Here is a 14,279-nt window from a genome sequence, read left to right as displayed (position 1 = left end):
CAATATTTCACAGGTGGCATTCACCGCTATGTATGAATGTTAAAGCAAACAGAAACTGCTTTTATCACAGCAGATGTCATGATCTGCACTCAGGGTTCAATCTTGCCATCCGCTACGTGGGCATGAATTGACCTGCATCAGAGAACACGACTGACCTAGCCACTTATTTTAGAAAGTGTTCTAAGAATACATCCAATATGAGGGGTTGTAAAAATTCCTTTTTTACTTGCTAGGGAGAACTATGCATAAATGCTGGCTTTACATTGCTCTGCTACTTGTGAATTATGGGACCCATGCTAATAGCTGAAAATAACTTGTTTAATACTTGTGCTATGTGTGGTGTCTGTGTGTGTCTATACAGTGATTGATCCATCTCTCTCTTTCTCACACGCACGCACACACAAAGAAACGTGCAGTAGGCAATCCCCAATTTAAAGAACCCCTGAGGTTTCCAGTGCTGTTTTCTTCAATCTTTATTTAAAATCAACTGTCTCTGCAAGGGAATTGATTTTTGTTGATCTCTTGGATGGTCACTTGAGAGATTTGAAATTGTCTATCTTTGTTTCTGTCTCGCTGTCTAAATTTACTCTAGATATTTTATAAATGGTGACTCATTTTGAGAAGAAAACAGACACAAATTAGTTTGTAAACTCTGTGAGGCAGGGACTGCCTTTTTTTGTCTAAACCAACTGGTTACTATAACAGAATTATTCAGAATAATTAACACCAGGACACACAGGTTACTCACATTTGGGCCAGATCCCACAGTCCTTCTGCCAAAACGTTCCCACTGATATCCTTTGGGATTTATTTGCAGATTAATTGAATAATAATCCAATTGTAACATCATGGCAAATCTTCTGTCCTGTACAAGCCCAAAACCATGAGTTCAATGGGATTGCTAAGGACTGAAAAACTGAGTTCTGAATGCACAGCCACAACACTGTCCCCTGACTTGCTTGTATTTTGATAGTCTTTAATTACATGACCACTAGGTGAAATTTTTTGGCCAAAATTTTTTTCATAAAAAAGCACAGATGCAGTGACACCAAAATGTTTCACACACATGTTTTGGTTTCAACAAATAATTTTGGCAAAAGAAAAAATTATGAACAAGACCAATTATGTTTTGTTTTGACATTTTTGAAACACAAAGTTTCAATTGTTCAGGACTTTTCATTTTAAAGTGTCCTTGAATTTAATTATTTTTAAATGCAAAAATATAAAAAAGCTTGAAATCAAAGCAAAGCATTTTGTTTCAGGTCAAAATGAATTTTTTTGTTTGAGCTGGAACAATTTTTTTTCAACTTTTCAATTCATGAAAAATTCCAAAAAAATTTTAGTCTTGGGTTGACCTGAATGATTTTTTTGTTCACTGATCAAAACTGCCAGCCAACAAAATAACAGTTATTCGCACAGCTCTAATGATCCCATCCAGTTTCTCAAATAGCATAATATCATACAGTTGTTTCTACAACCTTAGATCCACATTACAGCATCTTGTAACATTCTTTTCAATCTAGTACAACTGCCTTAACTTCATTATCATCATCTTTATTGACGTAGTTGTTGCTATGAGAAAAGCTCTACTCTCTAAGATACGTATTTTCATAAATTTCTCTGCATAGCAATACTAGACACTTATGTAACAGGACGGGTTCTTTTTGAGATGGTAATTTATTACCATAGTACCTCTGAAGCAGTTTCTAAAGCAAAAGACACATACACAGTTTAATATGTTTTTATGACTATGTCTCTTTTATGTACACATGTATGTCATTTGTATTTTTCATGTGACCTGTCCTCACACTGTCTTAATATTAATCTCATTAGTCTGATATTTATGTCTCTCTATATATTGGATGTGTTTTCTTTAAAACATTCTTAAGTTTTTTCATTTATCTGATGTAAGAATTTGTACCGAGAATGAATGCTTGTTTGCTACTGATTGGAAAGTTAGCAATATATTTCTAACTCATACCTACAAATATATTGGAAAATTATTTTTCTCATAAACAGCTATTGAGTGTGTATGCATTTTCAAATGCTAAATGTGTAACTGTATTATACAATAATAGTGTATTTATACGATGATGTACTTATGAAGCATCACCAGTAGTGGCATGGCACAGTTATTAGTTGTTTGTAGTGTTGTAGCCATCTTGGTCCCAGGATATTAGAGAAGCAAGGTGGGGGAGGTAATATCTTTCATTGGGCCAACTTCTGTTGGTGAATGGTACAAGCTTTCATAGAATCATAGAATATCAGGGTTGGAAGGGACCTCAGGAGGTCGTCTAGTCCAACCCCCTGCTCAAAGCAGGACCAATCCCCAATTTTTGCCCTGGAGAAGAGCTCTGTGTAGCTCAAAAGCTTGTACCATCCCCAACCCAAGTTGGTCCAATAAAAGATATTACCTCACCTACCTTGTCTCTCAGAGTTATTAGTGAAAGAGTTCCTGTTGTCATTTTATAATGAACTTATATGTGGGCACATAATACTTTGCACTATGACTCTGGGTGATTGTATTTTGGGCCAGATCCTGGCTACCACTTTGCTAGTGCAAAGGAGACAAAGAGATGGCTTAAATAGTCACCTGGGGACTTGATTGAAGAATCCCTAGGTGCTATACAACTAGAGTAGCTGATTCTATGCCACTGGCTACTGTCCCCTCACTCCAGCATATGGGGTGTCCTAGGGTGGGATGGGATCACTGGACAGCAAAGTAGCCCCAAGAGAGCAGTTCCTGCTACACTGAGACTGCTCTAATTTGCACCAGGAGCCAGACTAGCCCCACGCTCACCCCAAGATGGAGTGGCAGGAAGTTGGTGGAAAGCACAGCTCACAGTCACACCTGAGTATTTGTCCCTGATTATAATATGTTGAGTAAGTTTGTTTTACTGTTTCCATTCCATAAAGCTGACTTTCATGGACTCTGCCTGGCAAATATAAAGCAGCAAACAGTACTACAATAGTTGTAGGGGGAAAGGTAAGATATCTGAGAAATAGTGGGTGATTATGGAATTCAAAATGGAATGGGATGAGTGCATGGACAATAGCTTCTGCACTTCAGCATTTGTATCTTCAGAATGTCCAGTAAATGTGTTTAAGTTCTGTTGTGTCCTGCCCATCCTGATCCTTTCCTCTGCCAAACCTGGTCACTTGTTCTGTAACACGGAACCTTGTAGTCACATTGGCTTCAGTGCAGCATGTGGAATTGTCAGGGCTCTGTTGGATAGCATGCTTTGTGCAGCCCACTCATTTCTTCACAGGATGACCTGCTGGGTCATGGAAAGTGCTGTGCGAATCGTGTGCTGCCAGGGACATGCAAGAAGTAGCCCTGCATTTCCCAAGGCTGGATTGTGCCATAATGAGAAACTGAATAGTACACCTTAGACAGATTTAAAAGAAGCTCCCTCTTCAAGAATATTGCTGGTAATGTTTTACTAATTGTCTGTTGAAAGTAAAGGGGAAACAATTTTAGGCAATAATGCCAAAGAATTACTTGCACGTACATGTAACCCTTCCTACTTATGTATCATGAATAAGTCATTGTTTTCATTTGAGTTTTAAACATCACTTACTTCTTTAACGTCCAATCCCTTATTTTCTAAGTTATATGCTGCAAGTTCTCTACACCATATTCCTGCAATAGCAACACCTCTCCATATGTAACTTCTGTTGACTAAAAGCTGCTGTTAACAGAACATTACTCTCAAAAGAATCTACCACCGTTTCCATCCCATTCCCTTTCCAGATATTAAAAGTGCATCATTTTTAATTGTAGTTAGTATTTTAGGGGAAAGGTATGTTTATTATTTTAACAATGTGTTTTCTTATGCTTAAAATACATTTTCTGTCTGGAAGTAAGAAGGCAAATAACCATTAGCAGTCAACATTTATTGAACTGCCAGCTAAAGCCACTTTAAAGTACAGCTATCTGCCTAGAATCTTTTTTTCTTCTAGAAGATTTTTTTTTTTTACCTTTAAGAAAAATATAATCGGGAAGGGATAGATAGGTGGGATGATTCATAGGAAGAATCATTGCTCCTGTGGAGCTATTCTCTGTTTCACTACACAATCCATTCTGTAATCCTGTCTGTTTAAAAACCAGATTTAAAAAAATCAGTTCTTTCACTCCTGAGTTATATGGTAACACCGTGTTGTGATTCTGAACTTTGGGAGGCAGCAAATACTGAACTTCATGCACCTAATTAGTACCACCGCTCTATGGAAAATTACATTATTGTAAACACAAACTGAGCACAATTAATTGGACTCAAGGACACTATTTATTAACATTTATTGTGATGAATGTTGAGACCACTTGACTGTGAACATATGTCTACATTGCAGCTGGGGGCGAGCCTCCCGGTTTGGGTAGAAAGCCTCACATTAGCTGTACTTGAGCTAGTGAGCTAAAAATAGCAGTGCACTATGCATCCTGGGTGTGGCTTGGGTTAGCCACTTGAGCTTGGATCCAGGGGATCAGGCGGGCTTGGACTCACGTGGCTCTCCTGAGCTGCCACCCAGGGCACAATGTTGACACGGCTGTTTTTAGTGTGCTAGCTTGAATGGAGCTAGTGCCAGTCTGTCTACATGGCTGGGAGGCACACATTCAGCTGCAGTGTTGGACACACCCTGCAGTGCTGATTAAGACTTGGTCTCATTTATGCTTCATTCTAAATCCAGGGTCAGACTCTGGTTTGAGTCCAACCCCCACCACCATCCACACACAACTCTGTCAGATTCAGTTCAGCAAGCACTCAGGACCCCACCCGGGTGGGGGAGGGTGAGTCTGAGCCAAAGTCCTACTGAAACTCAAGTCCAAGCCCTGTCACTTTGCAGTGTGGACACAACTCAAGTTGCAGACCTAAGTCAGAAGGTCGGTGTAGTGCACTATGGATGTATTAGCATGGTTGTGAGACCCAGGTCCAGTGACTATAAACCCAATGCAACATGGACGCTCAAGCACGGGGTTCAAAACACTGAGTCCACAAGCCCAGATCCCACAGACCCAGCTTTATCCACTGTAGACATACCCTATGGGCACTGGGCTCTAACTCAGGTCCCAGCCCCTAAGAGTATCTCTTCACTGCAGAGTTAGCCCAGCTGATTGGCACCAAGTTCTGAGCACCCAGGTTAGCCTGGGCTGGGTGTGAGTGTCCCTACAGCAAAGCTCTACCCAAGTTACTGTGTCCTCACTGGTGCTGCAATCCCCCGTCTGTGTCACTAGACTTCTGGGGGCATATCCCATGGTTTTCCATGCTGTTCTATGACTTTATTTTTTTTTTTTGTGATTGTAGAGAACTTGTCTGTCTTTCAGGGCACACGGGGGAATTCTGGGAAGGCACTGGAGGACTTTCAGCACTGGAATGATTCAGCCTCTATACTCACTGCAAAATGGTTGGGTTATCAGCCTGAGTGAAAACAGCATCTGGACTCTAATCCAGACCCCTAGCCTGGCCATCTAGCCCAGGACAAAAGCACCACCAGGTGAGAGGTTTTTGAGTGTGGATGTATGATGGCTGGGGGCAACACTTGGGTAAAAGCCTGTGCTCACTCTGCAGTGAAGGTGCACGCTGATTTTATCTGCTCTAGTCGAACCTGCATATTGTTTTCTGCTGGAAAATAAATTCAGGCATTGACAAAAATGTGCAATTGAAAAAGAGAAATCGTGCAGCCTTGCACTACATCATAAGAGGGCATGAAATGGGAAATCTCTTTGGAAAGGCAAGACAACTTATTTATCAGACTAAAATATTTTCCTGATATGTCCCAAAATTGTAGTTTATAAAGATTTCATATCATGAAGCTACTCAGCCAGAAGTTAACTCTCCTACATTCTATACTTCATATACCGTAATTGTAAATATCAGGTAAATATGTTGTGTCACAAAGCACTTAGGTAGTTTTTTCTTTTAAATTAGACTGATATATATATATATATAGTGATAATCATTAGAATGACTTGGTAACTTCAAAAGCTTCATCAAGTACAGTGTTTGAACTTGGTAACTGTTCTGTATTTATATGGGATTTCTAATATTCATAGAATCCTAGCACTGGAAGGGCCCTCGAGAGGTCATCTAGTCGAGTCCTCTGCACTCATGGCAGGACTAAGTATTATCTAGACCATTCCTGACAGGTGTTTGTCCAACCTGCTCTTAAAAATCTCCAGTGATGGAGATTCCACAACCTCCCTAGGCAATTTATTCCAGTGCTTAACTACCCTGACAGTTAGGAAGCTTTTCCTAATGTCCAATCTAAATCTCCTTTGCTGCAATTTAAGGCCATTGCTTCTTGTCCTATCCTCAGAAGTTAAGAAAAAATTTTTTTCTCCCTCCTTCTTATAAAAACCTTTTACATACTTGAAAACTGTTATCATGAATATCACCTCTCAGTCGTCTCTTTTCCAAACTAAACAAACCCACATTTTTCAGTCTTCCCTCATAGCACATATTTTCTAGACCTTTAATTATTTTTGTTGTTCTTCTCTGGACTCGCTCCTCTTTGTCCACATCCTTCTTGAAATGTGGTGCCCAGAACTGAACACAATACTCCAGTTGAGGCCTAATCAGTGTGGAGTAGAGTGGAAGAATTACTTCTTGTGTCTTGCTTACAACACTCCTGCTAATACATCCCAGAATGATGTTCACTTCTTTTGCAACAGCGTTACACTGTTGACTCATTTTTAGGTTGCGGTCCACTATGACCCCCAGATCCCTTTCCACAGTACTCCTTCGTAGGCCATCATTGCCCATTTTGTATGTGTGCATCTGATTGTTCCTTCCTAAATGGAGTACTTTGAATTTGTCTGTATTAAATTTCATCCTATTTACTTCAGACCATTTCTCCAGTTTGTCCCGATCATTTTGAATTTTAATCCTATCCTCCAAAGCACTTGCCACCCCTCCCAGCTTGATATCATACACAAACTCTGTAAATGTACTCTCTATGCCATTATCTAAATCATTAATGAAGATATTGAACAGAATGGGACCCAGAACTGATCCCTGCAGGACCCCACTCATTATGTCCTTCCAGCATGATTGTGAACCACTGATAAATACTCTCTGGGAACAGTTTTCCAACCAGTTTTGCACCCACCTTATAGTAGCTCCATCTAGGTTGCATTTCCCTGGTTTGTTTATGAGAAGGACATGGCAGACAGTATCAAAAAGCTTTGCTAAAGTCAAGATATATTGACAACATTACTGCAGAATAGTTACCACTGCAAAGTACGCTCTGAAATTACAGTGTCAATAGACCTTAGATGCATAAAGACAACACCTACAGTATCACTTGCCTCCAAATGAAATTACAACTGTATATCTCAGGGTGATGATATTACAATCTGGTGTCAAGGTGTTTTTTTTTTTCAAATTGTGTTAACTGATTATATTTAACACAATTTTTGTAATTGAAATAATCTCAAGTGGAATCCTGTGACACAGTTCATGTTAGTGTTATACTGAATATACTGTATGCTTTCCTAGTTTCAATGCTGTAAAAAGACAGTGGCTGCAGTTGACAAGTTGAGAAGAGTGGCTTTGCAGCCCTTATTTCAGATTGTTCTGTTCCAGATAAGGCGTTGACAAGTTTATATAAATACAGAAGGAAAGATTAATGTGCTCTGTAGCAAGGTCAAAGTAAATGGCTTCATCATTTCAAATGTGTTGACAATTCCTAAGACATTTTGCAATGGTTCCAGGAAGTTTTCCTAAACATGTAGCTCCTATTGCTATGGTGTAATGAGACTGTCGGATGCAACAGTGCCAAGGACCGTATAAGAACCAAGAATGAATGTGAATCTTTCTAATATCTTATAGAATTGTGGGTCAAACTCTGCACTGACACTCCTTGTAAGTCAGTGGGGATCATCAGCTGTAATGCAGCACAGAATTAGGCCCAATCACATTTATAACAAGGTATCATGCCAAAGAAGATATTGAAGATTACAAACATGAGCCGCATGGTTCATGCATATCCCCGAAGCATTAGTGTCACTAGCATACAGCTCTAAAAACTAAACTGGTGAGTAGAGCTGGGAAAATAGTGGGAAAATTTAGCGATAAACACTTGGAAATTAAGTTTTGAATCTCAGAGTTCGCACCCCTCTAGTATTGACTTTCCATGAACATTTAGACAAGCAAAATGCTATTTGTATGGAATTAATTTCAAACTTGTAACCAAAATTATTTTTGTGATGAAATGAAAGTAATTTCAGATGGCATTGGAAGGCCCATGAATTAAACACTAAACCTATGTGACTGCAGGAGCAGAAGCAGTGTCATCTTACGTATTACATGGAGAGAAATATCAGTGTCCCCTGGTTTCTCATTAGCATTTGCCCCAGCGAGGCCCTGGCCTGTTGGGATAGATAAGTATGCTGTACTTTTGCAAAGCACGGCATTCAAGGAAATAACGCACAGTGATTTCCCATGTCAAGTCATATGTTCCTCAAAATACAGTAAAATTTTTAAATTAAATTAAAACAAAATAGGGATTATAAACAAATTCTAAAATGGGGGTTCCCACCCACCTGTTAGCAGATGTTAAATGCATACAGAGACATAGATGAATATAACTGTTGTGCAATCAAATGCAACAAAAAATCATTTGAGAGAGACATGTTGACTGGGAGAGTTGGGTTGTCTTGTGTGCTGCCTGTCTGCTGAGTGCCAGCTGCCTAATACTGAGTCTGGTATTTTCACTCTCGCTCATGATCTCTCTGTCTGGAGCTCCCCTCCCCACACTTATCTGACTAACTGAAGCTGAATTGTCTCCATTAAAAAATATCATGTTCATTCTTTTCAAGGACGGCAGTTGGTTCGTATGTTTTCTGTATGGAGCATGTTATGGAGAATATATCATCATTAGTGCTCCAAGACCTCCTCCATATTGTCTTCCTTTTCCAAGTCCTGGTCTTAAGCACTGTGACCCCATTCTCTCCCTATTCCTTGTCCGCAGAAGGCATGGACATTATTCCTTTATTATCACCTTCCTCTCTCTTTTAGGGGGAAAATACGTTACATATGTTATTCATGGCTAATCACTCCTCTCCAATATACATGGAATTCATTTGCATCCCTCAAAATTGTATCTTTCAACTTCATTTGTGGTCATCCTTGTGCTCTCTTTCTTTCAACCTGAACTCTATAAACTCTTTTTACTGCACACTAAAAATGAACCTATCTTTGCAGTTGTCTTGTTCTCAACTGGTACAAGACTGCAACTTGCCAGGAGCATCTAAGTATCAATTTGTTTGTGACAAAATCAAACCAGTGGGTATTAATAATACACCGTAATTTTGACATGGAAAACTGTTAAGGTTCCTCTCCTCCGCTGTTTTTAATGGCAGTGTTTCTGCTCCATATAACAGAAGCAGAACACCACTGCTTTGCAGACTCATAGCTTAGCTGTCACAACAAAAATCCCACTGCCCAAACAGAGGCCATTGAAGATACTGAGTTAACAGTTAGGCAAGAGGGATCCAATATATGACTTCGGTTATAGAACCTCCTGCTGTCAACGAGCTACCCAGATAGATAAAACTATCCACCCATTCAATGTCACTGCCATCTACATGCAGCATTGGCAGGTCATTTGTTTCTGTTTTATAAAAAGAAAAGGAGGACTTGTGGCACCTTAGAGACTAACCAATTTATTAGAGCATAAGCTTTCGTGAGCTACAGCTCACTTCCTCAGATGCATATCGTGGAAACTGCAGCAGGCTTTATATATACACAGAGAATATGAAACAATACCTATTCCCACCCCACTGTCCTGCTGGTAATAGCTTATCACTATTAGGTATAAGCTATTACCAGCAGGACAGTGGGGTGGGAATAGGTATTGTTTCATATTCTCTGTGTATATATAAAGCCTGCTGCAGTTTCCACGATATGCATCTGAGGAAGTGAGCTGTAGCTCACGAAAGCTTATGCTCTAATAAATTGGTTAGTCTCTAAGGTGCCACAAGTCCTCCTTTTCTTTTTGCGAATACAGACTAACACGGCTGTTACTCTGAATTCTGTTTTATAGGCGCTTTGGTTTTACCCCCATTGATCTTAAGTGCATAGATTGTACAGTTTTTCACAGCTCTTCTGGCATTATCTGTAATTGGTCACTTGTCTGTCCAAGTAAGGCACTATCATCCACATTCTCAAGAGTCTCTAAAGATGGACCTTTAAATTCCACACCTTCTACTTTGGCCTCAGTCAGTTTTGTCATAGTAATGGGGGTGAGACAATGATCTGGGTAGAACAGAATGGTGGATGGCTCAAAGGGATAAGGTTAGTGTCTAAAAGACCCAAGGGAAAGATTGCAGTAGCCAGTGATGATTTGGGTGTGGACAGGGGCGTGCATAAAGGGGGGCAAGCAGGGTCATGGCCCACCCCCAAAATCTCCACACATTGCCTCTGCCTCCACCCCCTGGCTTACCTGAGCGGGCAGCCTGTAAAGCAGGTAGCAATGGTGGGACTCCAGCAACAGGGAAGGAGAAGCAGCAGCTGTCAGGGTGAGGGGAGAAGGAGCTCAACTGGCGACCAGCCGCCTTTCTGCTTCTGATGGGGAAAATGGCCATCATTTGGCCATGGCCCGTATGTGAGTGGAATCTAAGTTGGTTCCCAGGTTATAAGTATATTATTAGGTATATCAAAAAATGGAGGTAGAGGAGAGTTTTGCGGAAGAAAGATTATGAACTGTGTTTTGGCTATGTTGAATTTGAGATAACAGCAATGAGATATCTGAGAGAGTGAATCTCTTTGAGACTCTGACAAATGAAAATTAATATTAAAGCTGTCCCCAAACTGTGATACACTTGGCAGATTTTTCTATCAGTAGTGTGTGAGGCATGGACTGACCAAAGCTGCCCAGAAGAAAAAGGCTAACACTGTCTGAAATAGTCCCTAAATCTGCTGGCCTCCATAAAGCAGACCTGCTCTCTTCCTGGGGGAATCAGAAGCCCAAGGAGTTGATCACTCCCTCCACTTGATCTTCCTACTCTGTGTAAAAGCTTTGGTTGGATAAGCAATTATACAGTCAACCCAAAGAACAGGGGGATCTAACTCCCCAGAAAGAAGGAAACTACCAATTCATAAAGCCCTCTCCTTCTTTGTTAGCTACTTTCATCCAATGACAGGCAAGAAACAATACCATGTGACTAAGGTCACTGATCACACAGTGGAAATGACAGATAAGGAACAACAAATGCATACAGCCAACAGTTTACAAGCAACCTATTGGCTGAACTATACTCACGGTGTGTGTTCCTCAAACGGTGGTGAAAAATGAACACATTTGTAAAATCTAAACTGTTCTGATCAATTTGCCAAAAGAGAAATGGCCAACATTCAGCAAATGCATTGTTGGCCATGATTAATTCAGCCATCTCTATTCCTGTGGTGGCTCTGGATGTGGAGGCAACAGGGAACCTAGCTGAATGGACAGATGTTTCTTTTTGCCATCTTTGACAACAGGCAGCATGATAATACAACAACTAATAATTAATAAATGATATAATATAGATTCAGAGAGACTCTGTCCATAGGAACTAATGAAGGAATAAAACCAGATCACCCTAGGAAGGGGAGAAAGAAGAGGGGAGGCTGTGGAAGGACATGAGTCACTGATTGCTCCAAAAGTGTTTCCAGTGTGATGCAAATCCTTAGTGTGCTCCCAAAAGAAATAAACAGCATTTGAGCTATGATATCAATATCCTGCATTTTTAAATGTCATCTGCATCTTTCTAATATGTTTCTTGCTTACTGAAACATTTGATCTGTGGGCAGAATGGATTTAATTTTTAATTGACAAGGCTTCATGTTTTGATTGTGCGTATTGTGTTTGAATTGGATTGAAAAGTTCTTTGTAGGACTGTGAGTGATGTAATAAAATTAAGAAAACATCTTTCATCAGGCATTGGAGTCTTATTAAACTTAAATGTGAAACACTGGCCAGAATCCATACAAATATGATAACAACACATCCAAACACATTGTATGACTCAGCTGTTCACTTGGCAGTAAATGTGTGCATCTTTATTCTGCATGTTAAACAGCTAATCAATAGCATGTTCAGGAATCAAAGGGCTGGTGTTTCAGACAAGAATTCACTTCACTTCTGCAGTTTACTGTGAAAGCCCCTAGCTGCTGAGCTCATTAAAGTTCCCTTGGCTGATCTGGCTTTATAGGCAATTTTGTGAAGGGGCAGCATCAGAGCTAGCCCACTGATTGGGACTCCATTGGCTCAGCAGGGATCCAGGAATTCAGGGGAGAGAGCACAGCGTTCAGCTAAAAATATGTCTTGGCCTCTGCAATGCTAGGAAGATTGCACTGCTGAGCTAATTGGCAGGGGAGTAGAGAACTGGGTGGGAGCCAGAGCTTTCTTAGTTTAGGATAATTCCAAGGTGGGACCTCTGCAACATGTATGCAGCTCTGAATTGAATCTCCTTCGGGACTGTCATTTACACTATAGCAGGCATTTACAATCAGGTCTGAATTTGTTTTGCCACTGTCTGTTGCTGGACCCAAGGACCCATCATATCTTAGATGAAATACAGTGGTGACTTTGCAATAAATTACTTACAAAACTGTGTAGAAATTTGAGCAGAATATTGAATCTACAAGACATGAGGATCAAACACCAGAAGATGCATGAATATTCACCCTCATTCAGTGGATTTAAAGTAGTAAAACTAAAAGGATTTCACTTAAAACCCCCTCTTGTTAGGGTTGATTGTCCAGTTCTGTGTTCTTTCTCCGTTGAGTCTCATTTCTAATACTCTACACAGAGTACTCAGGGCTCTGGAGTATGCCTCAGCCTAGCTCCCTTTCATGCAGAGGATAGCACTCAGATGTTTCTCATCACCTGCATCTGGAAAGTGAGGAGGATCTAGTCTACAGCCCCCACCCCAAGAAGAGTCTGTAAAGGAGAGAGAAGTGGAGGAGGGAGAATAGTTGGGAGAAAGGAGGAGAGAGGGAAAACATTGAATAAAAAATGATTAAGGGAGAAGGCTAACTAGAAGGAAATTACCAGAAGGAAAAACTGAAAATGGGAAAGACATTTAAGAAACTGTTTGCTTCATCTGACATGTTGAATTTATAGTTTAATTTTGTTATTCAGAGGTTGGTTGGTTGGTTGTTTTTTCCAGTGTCTTTGGAAAAACACTCACTCACCCAAATGTACTTTGGATTCTATAATCCGGCCATAGGTGTGGAAGCTGGTTCTTTTCTTTTCCCTACTTTCCTTCATCACTCCAATTCCTGGTTTCATCTCTCTGCCACGCATAGAAGCAGAAGGGGTGTTTGGGCCTCAGTTTGAAGACTTGATGAGGACATTATTTTTCTTTTCTCATAAAAACCGACAGAAGAGGGAAACTTAGTTTTGTAAATCTCTGGCTTTTTAACCCTTCAGATCCACGCTGAACTCCTCCAAACTCCAGATGAGCAGTCTTTTTTTGACTTCATTGGAACTAATTGTATGAGTAAAGGAAGCAAGACTTAGCACACAGTTAGCATTTAACCTAAACTCATTATCTGTTATGGATCTGTAATTATTTGCTTTTGTGTTTATCATCTCTTGTTTTCTGTGACTGGCATGATGAGAAGAATAAAACCATATGTTTTATGAGAACAAACTGTAGATAGATAGATAGTTTATTCTTCTCATAAAACATATTGTTAAAAATATAACTATATGTTTTGAATAATATGCACTTCATGGACATGGAGAATGATTCTATCAGGCAACTGATATTTATGTTACTGTCTGAAATCTTGGTTGTAGTATTTATTAGTATAATGAGGCAGTATTTCCCCCAGCACATTGACATATATTAAAGAAATGTGGAAACATCTATGAAGAATATTTCGCTCCTGTAGCGTACACTGAGTTCCTATGTTTCTCAGGGCAGCTCCACAAAATAAGGGTGTAGCTAAGCCAAAAATGCCAAATGCATACATTTTTTTTAATGCTGATATATGAAAAAGTTGTATCTCAAGCCAATTTAGTGAGCTTCACTGGAATAATTTACATGAGCCTCCTCAGATAGGAGACAAATATGGAACTCCAGCAATGTGAGTTTTATTCACCTTTCAGTTAAATCACAGATAGTATAGAAAAGATGAATAATATAAATAAATATCTTATAATATTCTCATGATGATAGCAAATAGTGTCTTTTACCTAGAAGAACTTGAAAGTGCTTTTACAAATTTACATATACAGAAAGTTGCTTGATACAGCACTAGACATAGTCATCTCCGTGGTGAAAGCCA

The sequence above is a fragment of the Lepidochelys kempii genome, chromosome 1 (genome assembly GCF_965140285.1).
Source record: "Lepidochelys kempii isolate rLepKem1 chromosome 1, rLepKem1.hap1, whole genome shotgun sequence".
Classification (NCBI taxonomy): domain Eukaryota; kingdom Metazoa; phylum Chordata; order Testudines; family Cheloniidae; genus Lepidochelys; species Lepidochelys kempii.
Note: the sequence above shows the minus strand (reverse complement) of the source record.